The 5,045-nt window shown below is 39.1% G+C and overlaps 1 non-coding gene across 1 annotated transcript; it reads left to right on the forward strand.

Annotated features, from left to right (window-relative positions):
• The first annotated feature begins 1,615 nt into the window (after window positions 1-1,615).
• On the forward strand, window positions 1,616-1,721 carry LOC140859520 (small nucleolar RNA R71). Its single transcript, XR_012143058.1, has one exon. It is a non-coding gene; the product is annotated as a small nucleolar RNA R71 (small nucleolar RNA).
• Window positions 1,722-5,045: the final 3,324 nt, after the last annotated feature.

The raw sequence follows: 5,045 nt of genomic DNA on the forward strand, positions 1-5,045 counted from the left end.
ACAATTAATGCATGCATTTGCCGTAGCTAGGAAGGGTCGTCCTAAGATAATGGGAATTTGTCTGGGGTTGCCACTTAGTTCCATGTCGAGAACCAGAAAATCAACTGAAAAGTAAAATTCATCTACCTTGACCAAGACATCCTCAAGCATTCCACGTGGTTCCTTAATTAATCTGTCGGCTAATTGTAGTGTGACTGATGTGGGTTTCAATTCTCCGAATCCAAAAAGTTCATACACCGAACTAGGTAAAAGATTCACACTTGCCCCTAAGTCCAGAAGAGCTTTTTCAATGTGATAATCTCCTATAACACAGGAAATGATGGGGGCTCCTGGGTCCTTAAGCTTTGGAGGAGTGGCATGCTGGAAGACAGAACTAGCCTGTTCAGTGAGGCATACTTTCTTTGAGATTTGTGATCTAGATTTACATTTTTGGGTGTACAAATCCTTCAAAAATTTGGCATAAGCAGGGACCTGTTTGATTGCGTCTAGAAGGGAAAGATTAATTTGGACTTGCTTAAACAATTCCAACATCTCATCGAGTTTTCCTCCCTTCTTATCTGCAGGAATAGAGGCTTTTAGGGCATCCAGAAATGGGGCTTTAGGCAAGTAAGATGATTCTGGTGTAGTTGGTTCATTCTCTATTTTAAGGTCCTCCTTGTTCTTGGGTGATTTGGCTTCAGTTAGAGGTTTAGGATCGGTCTCATTGGTTTTACTAGTGTGTTCAATGACCTTCCCACTTCTCAGAGTCGTGATTGACTTGGCATGTTCAGAAAAAGCTTCTGGGGTATTAGAGCTCTCAATCACAAATTGTCCTCTTGGATTGCTCTCGGGTTGGCTAGGTAATTTTCCTCCTTCCCTCCTATTGAATGCAGTCATTAGTTGACCTATTTGGGTCTCTAGCTTAGCAATGGATTGTGTGTGGGAGTTAAAGGTCTGAGTGTTGACTTCTAATCGTTCTAGTACTTTCAGAACTTTTTCCTCAAAAGCTGAGCTGTGACCAGTAGTAGACAGTTGAGGAACATTTTAAAATTGATGATATGATCCATGCCTATATGTTGGGTCCTGATATTGAGGTCGAGGTGCGGCAGGGCCAACCACTGGTTGTGGTCTCCAGAAAAAATTTGGATGGTTTCTCCAGCCAGGGTTATAAGTGTTCGAATATGGATCATTTTCTGGTCTGTGAGCTTGTTGGACTTGAGCTTGCTGAACCTGCTCGTGCACAAACTCAGAAAATTGAGGTGCGATTGGGCATTCACTAACAAAATAGTTCGGACTTGCACACAATGCACAAACTTTTTGGATTGGGTTAGGTGGAATCGGGGATTGTCTAGTATTTAGAAGACGGTCTAATTTTTGGGACAGTTCATCTACCTTACTGTGGATATCCATGACGTTTCCAATCTGATAAATTCCACTTCTTTTTTGTTGAAGCATGGGTTATTCTCTAGAAGTGGCAGACATATGATGTAGAAAATTCTCACTAAGTGTTTCAAAAAGCTGTCAGGCTTCATCCTCACTCTTTAGCATGAATGTCCCACCACATGATGCATCAACCATTTATTGGTGTTTCTCTGATAGACCATCATAAAAACACTGACAAAGTTGCCATTTAGGGACAGTATGGTGTGGATATTTATGAATGAGGTCCCTTAACCTTTTCCATGTCTCATGAAAAAGTTCACCCTCCAATTGGGAAAAACTAGTGATAGCTTTTCTAATTTGATTTGTTTTTCTAATTGAAAAGTATTTCTTCAAAAATTCTCTTTGAAGATGATCCCAAGTTGAAATGGTTATAGATTTTAAGGAGTTTAACTAATGCTTGGCTTTGTCCTTAAGTAAGAAAGGGAACAGTTTCAACCTAAGGGCATCATCGGAGAAGTTTTGGATTTTTACTGTGAAACAAATTTCAAGAAATTCATCCAAGTGTTTGTATGGATCCTCATTACTAAGTCCATAGAATGATGGCAACATTTGAATAATGCTAGACTTAATCTCATATTGGGTAGCTTCTACTGGAGGTGCTTGAATGCATGGAGAGTAAGTATACGAAGATGGAGTGAAATATTCTCTCAATGAGCGTGGAGGATTAGCCTCACTAGGTGCAGCCATGTTTCTAACTCGGATAGTCCTAAGAGTCTTTTCTAATTCTTCGTCTAATGGTTGCAAGTCGGGTTTTAGTGATCGTCGACCTAACATGCAACTAAAAGGTCTATGTAGGACTATCCTAGTCTGTTAAGGATTTTTTTTTTTTTATTAAGAGGAGAAGAGAAGAGAGAAAAGAGTTCTAAAGAAGAGATCCTAAGAAGTCTTAAAACTAATAGAAGAATTAGTTGTGGTTTAGATTTTAATTACAATCAAGTTAGCACGCAGTGGACTCTCTATCCTAAAGTTACCCTAGTTCTAGACAGCTCCTAACTGTAGTTCGCCTTCAAGCCCTCCAAGTCGGAGCTTGCCAACCAACTGGCCAGGTAAGTGTAAGATTGGTGGGAGTCCCCCCGTTGCTTTCCTTAGATACCAATTAAATTGGCCAGGTCAGCAAATGGAACCAATTAAAAACCACCTTCCTTTGGGCCCAGTCATCTCGCAAACCACTTGCCTAGACACCAGCTAGCTGACCAAGTCTAACCTGGTTCAACTCTCAGGGTCACTTGTCCTAATGAGCTTGAAATCCTTAGGGTCAACGTCTAATTAATTTTAGATTAAGATCTAGGTTATGCAAATGCAAGGAAGTGATTTGTGGGCCAAGGAAGGGTGATCAAATCCCCACCTTATCTTAGTTAATGGGTTGTGCCCTTGAAGTTAATTATGGAGATGCAATGCAAAGAAACAAGGTATCCAATCAAGTTAGAAATTTTTATATTTGAGGTTACACTATTTTATTTAAGTATTATGAAATGTCAGTGACTTTTTTTTTCAACCGTGCCAAGGTCCCCGGCAACGGTGCCAAAATTTGATGCATAGTCATTGATAGCACCAAAAATAACTCTACTCACTACATAGGTAGGATGAGTCGAGATCGTATCCTCAGGGACCTTGGGCTAAGTTGAGATTACAAAATAAAAGAAAGAAGCATTATTTTGATTTAGAAAATAAATTATTTTAAAATTGATGTAATTAGAAAATAAAGAGCTTGGGAGTTTTGAATTAATTTTGCACTAGCAGAGTTGTATCTCATTTTTAATTAAATAGATACGATTAATCTTAGAAAAAATACCTATCTTTCCTCGGCACACCCCGTATCCGTAGATCACGGTATGTCTCCAGAAAGTATTAGATAAACAACTCTTCTTTCTTCGGCACGCCCCGTACCCGTAGATCACGGTGCGTCTCTGGAAAGTAAAAGTTGTTCCTAATATTAATCTAACAAGAAAGCATAAATAAAAGCATATGAAAGAGAGCAAATAAAGAACTCATGATGATTTAAATAAAAAGCATAATCTTTATTGCATATAAAGAAATACAAGAAAGTTTAGAACAATAAACCCATTCTGTGTCGTTACAAAATTTCTTCTCCACTCCCGAGACTGCTAGCCTAGTTGCTCATGGAGTAGTCCCTTTCTCTTCCTCAATGTAAGGCTCTAGAAGAATTTCTGGGCTCCCCTTCCAATGAGAGTACAAAAGTCTTTTTATAGGTATTAGGAGGGAGGAGTTTTACATGATTTTTCGATGTGGGACTAAAGAAAATACTAAAGACTAAAAGATGGATGGATGAGATGAAAATATCACAAGCAGATAAAGAAAATACAAATTCTTCCACTTGAAGTATTTTCAAATATTATATTTTTTTCCTTCCATCTGCTCGCCACTGTGTCCGCCAAGAAAATCTCCCCGCAAACCCGATGCCGGGCGAACCCGCCATCCGCCCGCGTCGCGCTCGCGTGTTCGCTGCCGTGCGCTTGCATGTTCGCTGCCGCACGCTCGCACGTCGCGCGCCCGCTCCCGCGCGCCTGCTCCCGCGCGCTTGCTTCCGCTCGCCTGCGCACGTATTAACGCTCCTTTTTTATTCCAAAAAGAAACTTTTGTTTCTTTACAATTACGTCTATATCCTTTTGGGTTCCTTGCATAGTATCTTCATTTTCTATAATACCATATGCGTCTTTCTTTTATTTTAATTTTGTTTTAAGTCTAATTTTTTTCAAACTTGAGTCTTTTTGATCTGCGAATCGGACTCTTTGTATTGACGATCACCTTTCCTATAAAACATAAAAAGAAGCATCAAATTCTTAATAAATAAAATAAATTAAATATAATTTTTTACTTTAAATGACTTAAATTAAGTGTTTATCACAAACCGACAAACTCGGACCTAGGTCTGATAAGTATAATTTTGTAGACAAAATGTGAAGATATTACTTTTACCACCCTGTTGAACAAAAGATATTTGTTAGCAGTAAGGTATACTTTTTGAAAAATGAGTTGCTTAATGAAGGAATAAGTGCCTCTAAAGTCGAGCTTGACAAAGTTCGACCGGTAGAAGAACCGACACTAGTAACTGAATCAAAACCAGATTTGATAAGATCAAATCTAGAGCTCAATATACAAATATCTTTAAGATGGTTCAATAGAATACCGCATCAGGTGGATGATACCTAGATTTCTTGGTCCGAGATGGAGATCCTATTGAGCTCGATGAGAACAAGGATGATCCAGCCACCTATATGGATGCAATGTAGAGGTCTGACTCTAAAAAATAGCTTGAAGCTATGAAATCCGAAATGAAGTCCATGAAGATCAATAATGTGTGGACATTGGTTGATCCACCTAAAGGGATAAAATCCATAGGGTATAAGTGGGTCTTCAAAATGAAAAGGGACGTAGACGAGAAGGTTGAGACCTATAAAGCCTGTTTGGTTGCCAATAGGTATCGTCAGTGTTATGGTATTGACTATGATAAGACTTTCTCTCCTGTGGCAATGCTCAAGTCCAGTCGGATTATGCTTGCGATAGTGGCATACCTAGACTATGAAGTCTGGCAAATAGATGTGAAAATAGCTTTTCTAAATGGAGAGCTGAATGAAAAGGTGTATATAATGTAGTCTGAAGGG

Source organism: Elaeis guineensis, chromosome 7 (assembly GCF_000442705.2).
Source record: "Elaeis guineensis isolate ETL-2024a chromosome 7, EG11, whole genome shotgun sequence".
Classification (NCBI taxonomy): domain Eukaryota; kingdom Viridiplantae; phylum Streptophyta; class Magnoliopsida; order Arecales; family Arecaceae; genus Elaeis; species Elaeis guineensis.